Source organism: Phalangium opilio, unplaced genomic scaffold, assembly GCF_054372755.1.
Source record: "Phalangium opilio isolate 3A_F unplaced genomic scaffold, DU_Popi_V2 ptg000009l_1, whole genome shotgun sequence".
Classification (NCBI taxonomy): Eukaryota; Metazoa; Arthropoda; class Arachnida; order Opiliones; family Phalangiidae; genus Phalangium; species Phalangium opilio.
Window position 1 is genome coordinate 5,284,280 of NW_028324146.1, and position 17,546 is coordinate 5,301,825.

Genomic DNA, 17,546 nt, shown 5'->3' on the forward strand with positions numbered 1-17,546 from the left:
TGGTTCAAACTCCCAAGCCTCATGCCAATTCTTCAATTGGTTACTGGTTTTATTTACTCAGTTCCTTGCCTCTAGAACTAAATTTTGCTTCATCTCGCCGCTCAGACCGACATTTCTCTCCCATATATAAAATTTCCTACGTCACTATTTCTAAAGGGATAGGCTGCGACATATCCATCCGTGAACTCCGTACATACGGAGAAGATTGTGTTCCTGACTGGCATTGTCCAAAAATCATTGGGGCATTCTACTCAAACAAGTATCAACTTGTTAGCGCATTGTGGATGCAAACAAAGTTTCTTGTTTGATGTTTTATTCATTGATTACATTTCGCCAAATTGGTAGTGTAATGAAAATTATTACTTGTTTCGATTACTTCTGAAGTTTGAGGTATCGCGAATCTCTACGAACACGAAAAGCTCAAACTAACTGAATTCTAAGCAACTATATTGTGTGTTGCAATGAAACATATCTATGGTCAAACTAAACTCATACCTCACTACGTCATAAAAAACCGCTCCCTTCCACAATTTTGAAATCTAGAGGCGTTGAATGATCAGCTTTATCTTGAGATGAGAGTTTTCTTAATGAATGGATTATTCACTTATAAAACATAATCGTATCGATTTTATGGAAACAGGATTTATTTTAGCTAAACCAAATTATAGTTATGTTCTTTGCTTAAATTCTTTACGTTTTGGTTTCAATTTCGCTTATTATTTCGCAAGCTGAAGTCCTGGATCTCTTTAAATATTTTATTTCAGTTGAAATGGGTTCGATGGCGCAATAAGAAAAATGAAATCAAATCAATTTTTCTCGGTTCTTTTCAACCGTATAGCCGAGCTTAGTCGCAAAAGAACCAGTTGGGGTTAAGGGTATTTTCCCAAACTCGTTTACATGCAAATATTAAAGCGTCTGAAGAAAAGGGTCGCGTAACTTTCCATATGTCGTCTTGCAAAAGGGTATCGAAGAAAGGATTATGACGAATTTCATCTGAAAAATCATGATCTGTTTTTTGGGACTATTTAAGGAGGTCATGAATGTACAGTTCATGAATTTTAGAAAAACGCTGCTGCAGTAATTGTACCCAGATGTCATAACAGATACTTCATTTGCTTACGGATTCAAAAACTTAAATAACACTACCATAATTGAAAAATTAATTAGGGAACCAACAAACACTTAGTGCAGAACGTAAAATTTTTAAATTTGTATCATTTATTCATTATTTCATTATTTCATTTCCAATTAACCCTTTCAATTTCTCTCTTCGTAAAATCATACCAAGAATATCAATGTTGCCTATGAAAAGTTAAGAAGCTAGAACTTTAACTATCCATTTAGACGCTTTATTAATGCATTTGGAGTGTTATCGAAATTTTTCATGTGCAATATACTTCTTATTATCATGGAAGCTTCAATATTATTTTAAATATATTTTATCTCTAAGAAATACTGGGGCGGGGACAAAATAGCTCTGACCATTCCACGTTGTCAGAATTTTAAATGACTTTGGAAAATTGGTCCAGAAAAGATGAATGAAAAAGCCCCCAAATTGAATTATACGGATGGTTAAGAATGGTGATTTTTCTTTGGAAAATTCACTCCAGAAAAACCATCTAAGCCTAACTTTAGATCTACTAAGGGAAAAGTCTGATGAAAATCACATTTTTTTTACATGACCTTAACTAGAAAATAAGATCGTTAAAGGTTGCATTATAATATTATACTATTTGATCAACACTAGTTTCTTTGATATAAAATAACATTAAGTATTCGTCCCCCTAATGCAGCTTTATTAATTAAGTGCTTAAACACTATCTGCAACTTATAGCGGTATTGTTGTAAATTACTGGCAGTTCACGTATGGTTAATTATCGGCTAACAAATTTCCCTGATGAATTTTAAATATCCATGCAATTGCCCTGAATTTTTCGTCATCAATTTAGTGCGTTGATAATTCCAGGTTGGTATGAACCCTCACCTTATCTTTCTTGATGAGTTCCACACATCGTTTACACAATGAAGTAAGATTCACAAGGGAACCTTTTCGCCACTATTCCCTAATTCATTTTAAAGTTGCGGATGAAAAATGCCCTTTTATACCGAGTACAATTTTTTGTTACCACAGAATGGAATATATTATTTAGCTAATGAGGTTTCAAGTTCTTTTCCAAGTTTTATTTCTTTTTGTAAAAGTTCTTGAAAGTAAGAATGAAATAAAAAAAATTGAAAAGGATTATCTCTTCCTTTTACTTTTCGTCAACTGAAGTTGAAAGGACAGTAATTGCTACTTAATATAATAAGAAATTCCGAGAAAGACAGGTTTTCATATTGGGTATATACTGACAGTATTTTTTAGTTTCTTTATGTCTCAGTAATAATTAAAATTGTTTTAAATCATCTATTCGGTATTGAATTTTCAGGTGCTTAATTTATAGTACTTGTTTCACACATGACAGTTGAGTCCATATTCGCCCTCTCAAACATAAACAAAATTGGATTAAAACAACTTTTTGGTATTTAATTTCCAAGTGATTAGTTTTTAATACTCGATTCAATAAATATTTTTTCACGTATGACAGTGAAGTACCCATACGTGCTGTCCCAGTAATAAATGAAGTTAGTTTAAATCACATTTTTGGTATTTAATTTCCAGGTGCTTAATTTTTAGTACTTGATTAAAAAACATTTTCACCTATGACATCAAAATGACGTATACTTGACTATTTAAGGCGATTGAACATATTTTAAAATCGGAACTGCACTATGATTCATGAACATGCATGTTCAAGTATTAATTTCAGTTGATAAAGACAACTTCTACACCGAATATCACGCAGTTTAATAAATGATTTTCTAAGAATTTTCTTTTAAAGCAGAAAACACGTGAATTAGGTTTGAGGTGCTACTACCCATTTAAGATTCTGCAAATGATACACTACCACCTTTATACTATTAATTTACAATATTCCGAAAACTAAATTTTCCTTTATAAAAAGCCAAATGCACCTCCAGTGTTTTGTACGGTTTTATACTCCTGGTCATGATGGGGCTCTGTTCTATATATACCATATGAAAATTACATTTTTTTTCTTTCCTCTTCATCTTATTCTCTGATAAAAAGCAAGAAAAGGAAGACGATAGCCGAGGCTTATTAACTCTCGCTGTATTAGTTCGCTCATCCGGGCTTATTCCGTTCTTTTCTTATCTCGGGGATAAAAAAAAGTATACCGAATAACGCTACTATATGCAGGCATTGAAGAAAAGTGCCTCCGAATAGAAACGCCCGGGATCTTTTGAGATAAAACCGGACAAAGATTGGCTTAGCAAGAAAATTGGCAGTACTATGAAAAAAATAACCTAATCTACAAAATGGGGGACCGTTCATAAACTACGTCACAATTACCGGGAGAGTTAGTTCTTCATTGTGTGACGTAGTGTGACGGAAGAGGTGGGAAAGGCATGAATTTTTGAAATTTCACTTAAGCAGTTAAAATATCTTTTAAGGGAACGAAAATTTAAAAAGGAACAATTTTTTAAATTCCATAAAACGATGTTTGATTAGGGATTAATCATAAACTCAAATGTTAATGGTTTAGAATAAGACCTTGTTAACATGTTAAATGGCTAATGGATCGTCTCCTTCCCAACCTTGAGGAGATCTCAAGTAAACCACTTCTAAAACCATTCCCTAGTGTTTCTGATATCAGCCATGCATTTTGTTTTTCAGATTCGTTAACGAATTGTGGCTGTGCATAAAGAACAAGAAAACAAACAAACAAACCACTTTCTCAAATAAATAAGATGTTTCATTCTATTGTGATTTAGGAAATAAAGCTCTGTTCGGTTTTATAATAAAATAAGTAAAGCCAGAAGGGGATAATAGAAGAAGGATGACACTGTATTCTCTTAATACTTTAGTTGTGTAACATGATTCTTCCCAGGCTCACCCCTTTTGTTTGCTCTCTTACTCAAACTTCTGATGGACATTGCACCGTGGGATGAATTCTATAACGGTTTGGTACTAAATCCTCAGCAGTCAACCCACAAACCTTGATTGTCTTGACGTGGGACAAAAAACCACAAGCGTAAGCGCGCCTTGGCAAATAGTTAAGCTCTAATAGAGTAATGACGATAGAACTATTTATCGCGTACGTGATTCGGTTTAGTGACCTTGCACAAAATGTTCTAATGTTGAGAAGAATCATGTTACAATTACCCCGCATGTGATACACTACTCTCAAAAAGAAGTATTACATACTTCTGGTAAAGCCGTTTCTACAGTTCAACTATATAAATCCTTTATTTTCCCTATTTATAAAAATATTTACTTTTGGACTTAGGGGTTTTGAAAGATAAAACTCAAGTTGTCTTTCTTTTCAGTAAGTTAAGTTGAGTTCTTCTTTATGCAAAGACGGCGGGATTCTTTTCAACTAACCGCTTAAATCTTAGGAAACAATAGACTTTTGGTAAAGGAACTATCTTATGAGAAAGAACTGCTGCTTTAGTTGCCTAAAGATCGATTGGCTCGTGTCAGTGGTCTATAATCAATCATAGCTTCTTTAAAACCTTTATACCCAAAAAGCTATGAACATGGCGCATTTGCCTACTTTGTCAATTGTGTTTTTGAGGAGGTCAATTAATTAATTTTTACATGTAATTATTGTATCTTATACATTAATGATTTAAATTTTCACCCTAACAATATTACCAGTCGCCTAGTCGTGCGGTAGAATACATTTCATGACACAAACATGAAGAAACAGTCTAAAATATAGAAAAATTTTGAATTACATTTGAGTATTGATGTATGATATTCAATATGATTTACGATAGAAGTCGGATTTATTATCAGACTGTTTTCCAGGTGGGACTTTGAGATGCAAATTAGGACAAAATTCTAGTCGAAATAAAAATCATTCTCTAAGAAAACATGTTCGATATTTTGCGGCATATCCCTACCAGTTTCGGATTACGTGAAAAACAGGCTTTCCTAATTAAATTTCGGGTCGTCAGTTGTTGTAGCGAGAAGATGAAAAAGTTTTAAAACCAGTCTAAGTAGCAAGCAGATAATTGTTTGGGAATACTACCCCCTAAAAACAACCTTTCTGTTTACTGTGCCTTCTCTCTTACAACAGTATAGACAGCATACATTTTTTTTAGCCATATCGTAGTATACGATAGGCTCTTAGTTTGACCCGAGCCGGCCGTCCGTAGTAGTAGTAGTAGTAGTAGTGGCCGGGGTTGTCGCTTCGTTAAATAAAAGGAACTTTATATTTCCACAACCCACCCATAGGGGTTACTGGGCTCGGTTAGAGATTTAATTTTAATTAAAATTTTTTCAGGTCAGACCCGGGAATCGAACCCGGGACACTGGCGCAACAGGCAGACATTCTAACCACTGAGCTATAGAGACTTGATAGAAACCCCGAGTTTTTTATTATTTATTCTTATCTCTAAAATGTCGGGGTGATGTGGGGTGGGGTACCTCTTAATCTGTGGGGTCGGAAACTTTTGAATTTTTATCTGTGGGGTCGGATGCTTATGAATTTGTATGTTTGGGGTTTTTATATTTATTTTCTTTTTATGTATGTGCTAATTAAATAGATAACGATTTTCCCCTCATGTGTTTCGTTCTCGTTCGGTAGCTATCGTCATCTATGTTATGTTTGACTGGAACGTTTTGGCGGTTAATTCAAATGTGGGTTTAGATAGAGCTAACATAGTGTTAAATGAGCGTTATGCGTTTGATCATTTTAGCATTGCTAAAGGTAATTCGAGGGATAATCACTAAAATGCGTAATCACTATAACTAAACTTTCTCTTTCAAAAGTTTCTGGGCATAAGTCCTTGTTAGAAATTTATAAGATGCGATAAGTGTGCATCGGCATAAGTCTATGTTGTAAACTCATCGAGGGGATTATCACTAAAAACTATCTGTTCTTCGATTCGCCGGAATATTAGAATTACAGCATAAGTAAATTTGTTATACGGTTATAATTTAATCACTGTTTAGAGTAGGGAATCGAGGGGCTATTCACTCTGATTTTATGCACGGTAAATCATTTAAGCATTGAAAAAGATAGCGCTATTCACTCATTAGGGTAAGGTATAGAGGGGTTGTCCACTCATTAGGGTAGGGTATAGAGGGGCTATTCACTCGTACGATATGGCTACTATTACGAGCCCTTGGGCCGTCTTGTTTCTATTCTTGCGATAAGCTACGACCAAAACATACCCAATCTCTCGCTACTCGAACCCTTAATCATCGCGAAACAGCATTCCTTAAAGTTACTCTTTCAAGAGAATTATTTTACTTCCGCTGTTTTCGGAATGGTTCAGTGACCTGTTAATTTCCATTCGATCAGTTAAATGAAATATCTTGAAATATCATTAAATTTAGCACAACTGTTTGCGATTTATTTACGAATTATTTATGATTTCCAAGATTAAAATTGAAGCACAATTTATTAATTTGGAATAGTGGAACTAAACTTAACTTACAGCTTAAGTTCATAAGGTATGTTTCATATCACTGGTTACTGAGAGCTCGTCATGAAGAGACGTAGGTGAAACATCAGAGATTCTCGTAAAGTGACGCCTGGTGAGGCGATGTCAAAGGCTTAGTACAGACTAAATAGTAGGATGGACTGCAAAACAGAGTGTAGTCAATTCTCGCTTGTCGTTCTCGAACTAGCTCTCAGTAAGCCTCTAGCATTACGAAGCATGGGTAGCGTCATACTTATGGAACATTAATATAAATTTTTCCTTAGCGTAACAGTGATGATGGTTTCTAGGGAATTATTTCGTTTCATTAGAAGGATTTTTTCAGTCTTAAACAATCACTCCGCTCTTACATTTTGAACAAAGATTTTATAGACCTGATAAACCTTTGTACCATTACAAGAAAAATACTCGAAAAATCCATGGGTTGCGTGCAACTCAGTTCTAATCACCTTTTTCCGAACTATATCATTGTTCGTTGGCTACCGACTTCTAAGTTTACTTTCCGACTCTCTTTCACCGTCATTGTATCTCTAAATCAAAGCCGTATTAGAGGAAGAGGAAAGGGTGAAAATATCTCGATGACGCTCTATCCAATATATAAAGCAAGCCAGTCAGCCAAACAGCTAACCTCGCTTTCGGGGCGCCTCAAGGCTCAACTTTTATAGATATAATATCCTGACTGGCGGTGAAATGTACAGGGTATACAATCAGGCCTAACATTAAGGCTTCGCATATATATTTAGTTACTTGCATTATACTTATTTCTATTGAATTAAGAACAATATGGTTTAATTTTAAGTTATTTTAAAACATATTATATATATTTGAGAAGATGGTTTAACTGTTTGCTTGCGGGTTTGTTTGTTCTATATGAAGCTACGCAATTCGTTAATTTTTAGAATTAGATTAAATTGCGTGGTTGGTTTCAGTAACACTAAGGGACCGTTACAGAAGGGATTTGCGAACCCCTAGCCTTTAAGGCCCTATGATAGATCAATAAAATTTTAGCTTTATTATCGTGTTTTATTCAATGTAAAAGTTGTACACATTATCTAAAAAGTAAATCATGCCGATATTTCATAAGGGTGGATTCATAGACTAATTAGTTGTTTAGTGTCAATGTAGTGTCTACATTGACACGGAAACACTTAGATAATGCGATATAAATGATGCATTGTTTCGAGAGCAAAACAGTTCAAAATAATATGGGACTAAATAGTAAACACTGTGCGTAACTTCCATTAAAATGCTAATGATGTTTATTGTAACAATTTTTTTTTTCCGGTAAGTTTTCGTTATGAACTTTATAGTCTAACTGAAACACCCCGTACATTGATAGATGAAGGGAAGTAAAGTATAGGAAGGGGTGGCTAGGAAGAAGTCTCTACTTCCTCTAGAGTCTTCTTCCGTTCCAAGCTTTTGTTTATCTCTCGCTTTGGTCCATTATGGAATCTCCCTCTCTCGTTCCCGAATAGCTTCCCAAACACAGTTTGTCCAAAGTCTTATAGATCAGTCTCGGTTCCGTTCACAAAAGTTTCCCACTTTCACGCGAGAATTTCATCGTATTTTCATCTCGTACATGTAGTATGACAAAAAGAATTTCATAAAAAAAGATTCGAACGAGTGATGTTGGAAAGGCTTGTAGTATACGTCGCCCCGAAACCCTTGACGACGAAAGCTTCTCAAATGCTGTTCCATATAGGTCTAACAGAATGCAGTTATCTTTTCATACTTGTGAGGTTTTACATTGTGATCAATATTCGAACACAGGTTTTACTAGTTAGCCAACTGCTATTGAACAAAACACGTTTGTCAAAGGATATGGGGGAGCATTTAGAAGTTTTCTAGTTGCATTAGAAGCATAGATACACAGTCCCATCCAAATTCAAAGATATTGTAGTGAATTTCATAAATCAGACCTAATTAGCCTCCACTTAATTTCTAATTCCAAAATTTTGGTTTCAAGCGAGCGACAATCTCTGGTCTCAAACGCCATGTTTTTCTAGCTTAAAACAGTACCTCTAATGGTGATAACCACGACAAAAATGTAGTAAGTTCAACATGAAAATTAGGGGTAAAGTGCGTGTTTCTATAACCATGGTAAAAGGGCGTAACTCCAATACCCAAAATAATATTAAATAAGTCGAAGTATGTTTTTAAAATCATAAAAATCAATACTCATACTTAATTGTTGTTAATGAAACGATGGAAAGGCATTACCCTAAAGTTGGACCTATCATTTAAGATCGATAGCAAACGTTCCTATTTGTCAAAGGTTTCTATGTTATCTCAACGGAGAAATTTTTGTCTTTTTCACCAAAAAGTCGGATTAAATTTAAGGATTTTAAAATTTATATTTTATATAAAAAAAACTACTGAAAGGATCTCTTTGAAACTGAAACCACACATTGAGGGTTCGGAATACTCCGGATTTTAGTTCAGAGGAATGTTTTTCAAACCATCAAACACATTACGAAAAAAGCTACATCCAATCAAAAAATTATCCTCATACATTAAAGCCGTCATCAGGCCTTACCTAAGGGAATTTTCAAAATGATTCAGATCTGTTTCAAAAATGTGATTTGAGCCTGAGATATTTTAGGTCAGGACACACTTTACAATGTTTAAGGTGAAAATAGTTTCGCACATTTTTAGGAGTTTGGACTTTCTTTTCTTTGCAATTTATCGTAAAATCCAAATTATTACTCGCATATTTACTACCTTAATTTTGAGCCACGTTTAATTCAGCTTAGTACATACACAGTTTAATTGTAATATTAGTCGGATTCATCGACCCTTAACGCGTTTGGAATTACTTTGGGAAATGAGACAATGCAATTTCGTAATGTTAACAACGTAGATTAGTGGTTGTCCTAACGCGTATTAATACACCGCGATAATTGCGTGAGTAAAACCCTGGCGTTTATGTGTCATAATTATAAGCGGTTTAAGAACGGTTCGAAGACCATTAAACGATATTAATAAGCCTACTAGGTACATCAGGCATAGTGGTTGCCACAAACCGGTATTTGACTGCTTCGAAAAGTGAATTAACTGAAAGTTTCAATTAGTTCCGGGTAATTAGCTCAGGGCAGTAGCGAAAATGGTGATTAAGGCTAGATAATTTTTTCATCTGTGAGATATTCCAAGAGTCAAAGCGTCGCTGAACGCTTGAATAAAACTTTGGCAAATATTTGATTTTAAAATTAAATTTCAAAAATATGTATAGGCGCGGACAGTCACTAGATTTAATTATTTAAGGGTCTATTAGAAACGTAATTGCCCGTTCTTAATAACTGCCAACAGATAATCATAATTTTCCCTCAAAATTAAGGTGTACTATACCACTGTAATAAATTTATCGATTTAAAATAAAATAGGGAAGAAAAGCTTTTTTAAAAACGATATTCGCGTTCTGATGTGTAATATTTCTCTCCAAAAACATCCTACTTTTCTTATGAGCACGTTATTATCCTCAGATTTCTTTAAAAGAAAAAAAGTTTTATTTACGCTTAATTATGTTTTCCTTTTTTTTTGTAAATTAAATAACCATAAATACTTGTAGGATCATTGAGGTATACCTTTAAAGGGTCTATAACGAAGAATCGGTGTTTGGGTAAAAATTATTTGAAATACGTCTTAGACACGTGACTGAAGAAAGACGTGGTTCAAAGAAGCTTAGTGAATTTTATTTCGAGAACTACCACATCTGGGAATCGGTGCTGCAACCTCACGAAAAAGCAAGTACTACAGTGTGCAGTTCCTTTCCATGTGGAGTCATTGCATCTTGAGTCACGTGTTGTCTAGAAATTATTTCAAATATTTTTTATTCACTAGTCGATACACCTTTACAGTCCCTTTAAAACAAATGCCATAAGATGCTCCCATAATACAGGGTCAGGGGTGGAGTTGACTGACCCTCTGACCTTAGCAAGAGTTCTTATTGGTTCCTGTCTTCGGCAAGGTAAAAAGTGTGTGCAGAAAATTAGTCAGAATGTTAGGGGTGTCACAGGAGCCGACATTTTGTCTTCTGATTAGTTTACTTCTGTCACCCCTTAATAAGGAAGGATGGGAGAATCGTAGTGGCATTAAATGCATCGGCCATGCGTATAATTTCTCTTTTAAGACTTTCCCCCCTTAGAACAAAGATAATCAAGGTACAAGCGATTATCCCCACGCACCTTTACCTTAGTTTGTTTAATTATTAAACACAGTCTGTAGCATACTGTCCACGGAATCTTTGCCTTCTAAAAGGCTCGCGTTGCCCAAAATAGACCAGCTTTTCTAAGGGATAGCGCATCTTAACCAAACCCTTTTCTTAATTGCTATTTCGTTTACCTAGAAATTAATTATTTAACTGGCAATGATTGTGTAAAACTAACATGCACTAGTTAATATTTTGGTGAATATTATAAACATTTTAGGCCTATTTTAGTAAGATCAATTCCCTCGAAGTCTTCATGCTCCTTTTAAGGAGGAGTTCTCAAACCATTACTTCAAGAAACTCTACCAAAACCCTTTCATGCTTAGCTATATAGGCCTAATCGTTCTGCATCTGAGTTGGAGGGTTTATTTTCGCTCGGTTTTCCTCGAGATAAAGAAGGATAATTTCTTCGTCATGAACAGATGGGAATTTTCTCCTTCCTTACTCCTTGTTTCTTCATTAGATAAGAGAGATTATTACACAGAAACTTGGTGTAAGCAAGAAGGGAGACCATTTACATATACTTAGCACACGTCATATGAAGAGCCAAGAATAATTTTAAAAACTCTTCATTATCAGAAAAAAAAAGCATGAGGTTTTAGCTTCGGAGATTTTTGCTCGTTAACATCGGCCCGTAACACATGTGGAGTAAGACATAGGAGCCTTCAATAGTCTTCAATATAAGAACGTTAATGAACCTTCATCATCTGGCAAAAATGTACGATTAAATGGGTAGAAGCCTGCGTACGCTGGAATAGTAAAGCTAATTAATAAACATGTGTGACTATATGGTTTTGTTAGGGACCTATGCCTATATCTCCGTAACTTAATGTTGTAGGCCCCATGTTTTTCGACACATTCCACTGAACTTGACCTGTAATTTCAAAAGTATTGCACACATCCTAACGTTACTTTAGTCCAAGGATTAGAAAAGAATAGAAATTATCCAGCCACGGATGGTTTTAAAACCCCTCCCACTGACCTTATTTTTAACATAACGCGCTTGGGCTTGATTCGCTTATTCTGCATTTTCACAAACTCTTATTAACAGTTTTGAATATATACGACTTTACATGTACGAAGTATATGTTCTTATTTATTGTTTTGATTAACGTTGCTATGGAGATAGCGATTTTTGACATCGAGCGTGGCAATGCCAAGTTCGCGATTTGCCCTTGCTACTATATTCGAAAGATATTGGCTTTCAGACTTCAAACTCTATTTGTAAAGAAAGAATCGATTTTTCTTGTTTACGTTAAGGTATTAACCCTTTACGTTTTCAACTGTTTGTTAGAAAAAGTAAAATGTATAAAATTCGAGAGTGGTGACTCGTATGAGCTTTCAATATATATGAAGAAACACAAGGGCTTAATATATCTGAAGGTACTTATAATATTAACACAGCTTCAACATGACAAAGGGTCAACCCAGGGGTCTACCGTGAAATACCTTGATTCTGGTCCATTGCACCAGAGCTCTTACCTCGTACCGTTCAAATATCATTTGTATTATAGGCGTAAAATCAATTACGATTTAGCATGAGTTATAAGAATTTAAATAAATAGGAATTAAAACAACTGTAGAACGTTAATATACAGGATATTCCTGATAAAGCGTGTGCCAATGTGCACGAGTACAAAGTTTAAAAGGACCCACAACATTTAGTTACGGAGATATTTTGACCCGAATAACATAGAAATAGCCTTACATGGGAGTAAGATATATCAGCCTTTAATCTATTAAGGTTATTTAACCTTTATCTAGCAGAAGTGTTCAATTAAAAGAGTTAAGTGTGTACGCTGGAAAATTAAATCTTATTACTCCACATGTATGACTATTTCCTTGCCTTTGGGACCCAATGTTTGTGAGACTATATCTCGGTAACTAAATGTTGTAGACCCCATGTTCACTTGCCACTCAGTTTGTCACTAATAATCATATCTTCAATTTATGGCAAACTTATCAGAAATTATTTTTAATATACATACATAAGAACAAAAATACTAACTGTAAGACTACTATGGTAATTGTCCGGCCGTGCATCTTATTTTTCCGTGATCAATATTTAATGAACCGCACGTGTAAACAATTTATTTCTGAAAAGGCTACTGAATCCAACTTTAATGACGCTTACTTTGTGTTGCATTATAAAAATTACATCAGCAGCGATACTTAATTAGTATTAATACTAAAAACCCCTGAGGATAAATATAAACTGGAGCTAATAAACTTATAGTTTCGTTTATATCTCCAGGGGGTCATAATAGATACGTCTTGCTTGTTGGTACAATCCCAACTGCAAGTGTCAACCATTAAATTACACCCTTATTTTGAAAAGAAGGACGATACACATCCAGAGGCTAGGATTCTATTAAAACTTTGAAAAGGTAGTCTGAGAGTATACGACCTTAGGTTTAAGGTGAGTGAAGCAAAATCCAATTTAGGAGCCTTAAGGCAATTAATTTATTTTCGTCGCGAACTAAACCCGAGATAGATACCCCAAACTCTAAGGTGGTTCCAGAGAGCTGTTTTAGTATTTTTCTTTTTTGTACTATAAGCCGAGTACAACAAAACACGATCCTAAATCTCAAGGAGTACAAGATTTTTGTCTAGTTCTGGGAAAATTTCATGAAAAAGAAGTTCCAAGCTATTTTCATGAAACGTGTATAATCAAGAAGTGATATCTAGTTTATTAGGGAGAAGGTATAAGATGCCTAAGTACTCGCGCGCCATAGTCCCAACTCCCCTTTCACAAAATACAAGGGGGGACGTCAAAGGAGGCCGGGCTATTTTGCCTCTCCTCAGTCGGAAAAGTCGTCGCGCTGATGTGAGATTTCAAAAACCAATGAGATGCTGGTTGTAATTTAGAGGCGCGGATTAACTCCGAACCTACGTTCGGACTGGAGGTAAAGCTGGAAATGTGGCGAATTCATACTTTCTCCCTAATAAATTAGATATCACTTCTTGGTATAATCTTACTTCGTTCCAATAGATCTGTGTTAGTAATTTTTGGCCAATTGAAATGAAATATTGAACTTCATCAAAGCAAGTCATGCTAAATGTCGGACGGAGAATCTTTGTATGGTAGGGTAGTGGTTAAATACACGATCGTTTTCGGTTGATGTTCCTTCAAATTGGATGAAACTTAGAGAATTTTCATGAACTAGTCTCAAATCGCACATAAATATTGTATAGAAATACTGATTTTTATGTGATGGAGGCGATTTAATAAGTAAATTTCTAAAGATTAGCTTAGGTTAGGTTAGTTAAATAGTAGCTCATTACTTCTTGACAATGTAATGGCTGACCTGTTGAGAGTCAGTTTAGGAAAACATTCTCATCTATTACATGAACATTTATTTATTCTTTATGCGAAGTTAGACATGATTAAAATAAGGGTAATTTCACACTCTAATGTTGTATTTCTCAATTTTAAAAAGTGCAATGAGAACTAGAAAGGAGTAAAAGACTATTACAGATCATTGAAAAGGTGGCAGAGGGTATTTGGTATTTTGATTAATGATCTAAATGAAGCTTTTCATACCTATAATAATCTAAATTTATAAATATCTTGGTCTAATTCACGAGAAGAAAAGTGAGGAGAAATCTTTGTCAAAATCCGCAGTTTAAAAGTATCTGGATTAAAATACCAAGCGTTCAGTTGGCCTGCATGGGCAGTATTAGCCTATAGTATAAGAGTTCGAACAACATCTAATCAGAGATGATCCAAACTTCTGCCGAGATTTACTCGATAGGGGTGACTTTTTTCCTCATAGCAAGCAACTATAGCTCCCTAAAACAACCAAAGGCAATGTTTTTACGAGTAAGGCAGATTTATTTCGGTTATAAAGCGGTGCGACGCCGGATCTGGAGAAAAAATCCTAAAAACCTTTGCCAGAAAGTACCCGTCCACTTCCTTGCCTTACTTTCACTTGGAAAGGTAATATCCACAAAATAAATTCGAACCCGAGCGGCGTAACTTTGCTAGAGAACACGGGTTTTCGGGTTTACGTTTGAGGTTAAAGGGAGGTCTCTGTAATCGCGAGTTTCGTACGTGTAAAGGTTTTGATTCCCATCGTTTGATGTTGCGAACGTTTCGATTTACAATCATCACCTTTCTTACTTTTAGGTTTCACACAGCTCTATAAATGGGTTTGTTTTTGTACCAATATCATTGCGATAAGTTATAGCTATCCGTAATGGCTAACGGCACGTATTGTCAGGGAGAGGTAGAATAGGAGAGGAATTGTACGCACCTTTTTAGACATTTTAACAAAGGGAGAAAAGGGGATGGGGGAACACAGTTATCGCTTATCACGTGGAAAGTGGCATTAAAGTTAGCCCAAACTCACACAACGAGCTACTATCTCGTGAGTATCTTGACAAGGATAAAAAGCGTCCGATGGTTGTAGTTGCGCAATCAATACGAAACCTTTTTTAAAATAATGCATTTTGTGTTGGAGAGAGGGCCCAAAATTGTAACCCACGTGACAAGGAACGAACTAATCCCATTTGATCCCCTTTCTTTCACTATGAGAACCTAGGCCAAAGGTGTAGATTACTAGTTCGCCCAACAATAAGACTCCTTACCACTTTAATTAACTTAAATCTTTAATTTCTGGTGGCGAGTAAAAAAAGAGTTAAAAACAACTAACAGGAAATAGAATTAATTAAGATGGTATGTTTCGTATAACCACCCCCCCCCCGTTTCTCTTTCGCCATATTTGATGTAATAACCAACCATTTCTTATTGGATTATCGAGGCTTACAGTTAATTTAAAATATTTCTTTCGCAATAGTATACATCTTAAATCTTCTATCAACATCCATTATCTTCTGTTTATTTAGTTGTACTACATTAATTCTTTAAGGGACCCTAAACCTCCAGATTCAAGACTACTCTCTTCGACGAAAAGTTTAAAACACGAAACAAGAAAAACACTACAAAAACTTGCCTTCATTCTCTAGCAAAAGATACAAAATCTGAATTCGCTATAAGGCTACACGTTAATGGGCGACCAAAATCCAAGTTTCACAGCCTTTACGAAAAATCAGATTAATGCTTGGATTCAAACTGTGAAACTATATATCCGTTACAGGGATTTTGTCCGTCTTGTTATCCGATATTGTGTAGGTATAGACGGGCATTCCCTCATCGCTTCTCAACCTGCAGCTTCTACCACTTCCTAGGACAACATTTCGTGTTTGCTCTTCATCGTCTCTTTGCGAGTTTGTGCAAAAACCTCAATTTCCTTTTCAACCCCCTCTCCTTCTCCGTCTTGGGATCTACGGGGAATTCCAGAGCCTTTGCTCGGTAGGTCCCTTGTTTAAATTCATCCCACGCGGTTCAATATGGGCTGGCCTCCAGATCTTCATCATTCCTGACGTTGCCAGAATCTTTTCCTTAGGCATCTTACCTAACTCGTGCAGAAGCGTATGAGTTGTTCGATAAACTCAGGCAGACTCAACGTTTGATCTGACTTAAAATGAAGCTATGCTGACCCTCAACATCTGAAGAGAAAACATTAACATTTACTGTCGTGCCATTATCAGCAATTATTCTTCCAATATAGGCAAATTTGTTGAACGAGACTCTGTAGGTGTTGCTTTAAAGAAGTATTCTACCATTTTGTACTTCGAGTATCATACACTTCTGCTATAACCCTACCTAACTCATCCCTCAAGCATCTCCACTATATTTCTCATTCTAAAGTTGTTTCTTGTTAATATGATGTCACGCTGGACACTGTTGGTTCAAGCGATTTTCTCAAGATCTTAAGAAGCTTGTCTTCTCAGCGACTTGATTAAATTGTCCTAGCGGTGTTTCTTTCCAACTAGTTCGAGAGGAGCATTACAATCTTGAAAACAATTGGGGAACAGAAACTTTAATTAAGAATTTCAGACATTTACTGTCAAAATAGTCTGTCGTCTATAAGAAATACATTTTTTCTTTTAATTTTGTCGACTGAAGGTATGTAGGTGCTGCAACGTTATGCGGACCCAAAATATCTTTTCAAATGGAGCAAACTAAGCTGGGTACAAGACATTTAGGATTAAACTTTGCGGTCTTAATTTCAATGCGTTAAAAACAATAATTTTTCTGCACGTATAAAACGGATTTATGGGGACAAGTAGACTCGATGTTCATTATTTCTCATCTTATATACAGGGTGTTTCTGATAAGTCTGCCATAAATTAAGGGGGATGTTCTTAGGGCGATTTTGAGCCGAAAATGTTCAATTTCATATTGCCGTCCGCGCCATAGTTTTTGAGTTATAATTACAGTGTTTCAGGGATGACCCTGAATTGAGTGTTTTAGGGATTAAACTAGCCTCTTCCTTCAGTTTCTTAATCACATATAAGGGACCATCCGTAAAATAGTACAATTTTAACTTTACAACAGTGCCCGGCCAGGACGGCAAAATTGCCCAAAGAACATCCCCCTTAATTTATGACAGACTAATCAGAAACACCCTGTATAATGGATAAGTCTATCACCCAATTCTGTTTACAAAAGGAGTTCTACGTCACACTTTCTAAACCTAGACCTCCTTTATCTTTCCTTCACTGGCACTGCGTTAAAATTCTCCTTAAGTTGATCCTATAGAATAGGTGATTGTTCTTTACACGCCGACTCCTCCGATGACAAAAACTGGCTTTTGACAAGAAAAGGACGAGGTTTTTCGAGATAAAAGATTCCCACACACCCCTCTCACCCAAATAGTACAAACACGCACCCAGAGACACGTCGGTCGGAGGAAAAAAGAAAAGTAGGGAAGCATTTAGGCTAGCCCTAACATTGATGCGGGATTTTATTTCATGAATTTGAAAG

The 17,546-nt window shown here is 35.6% G+C and overlaps 1 protein-coding gene and 1 long non-coding RNA gene across 3 annotated transcripts in view; both read right to left on the minus strand.

Annotated features, from left to right (window-relative positions):
* Positions 1-17,546, minus strand: part of LOC149713512 (uncharacterized) — a 158,913-nt gene that overhangs the window by 118,202 nt on the left and 23,165 nt on the right. The window lies entirely within an intron of this gene.
* Positions 2,572-5,119, minus strand: LOC149713518 (uncharacterized). Its single transcript, XR_016371352.1, has 3 exons — positions 4,966-5,119; positions 4,835-4,903; positions 2,572-4,770 (listed from the first exon to the last, which is right to left on the minus strand). It is a non-coding gene; the product is annotated as an uncharacterized LOC149713518 (long non-coding RNA).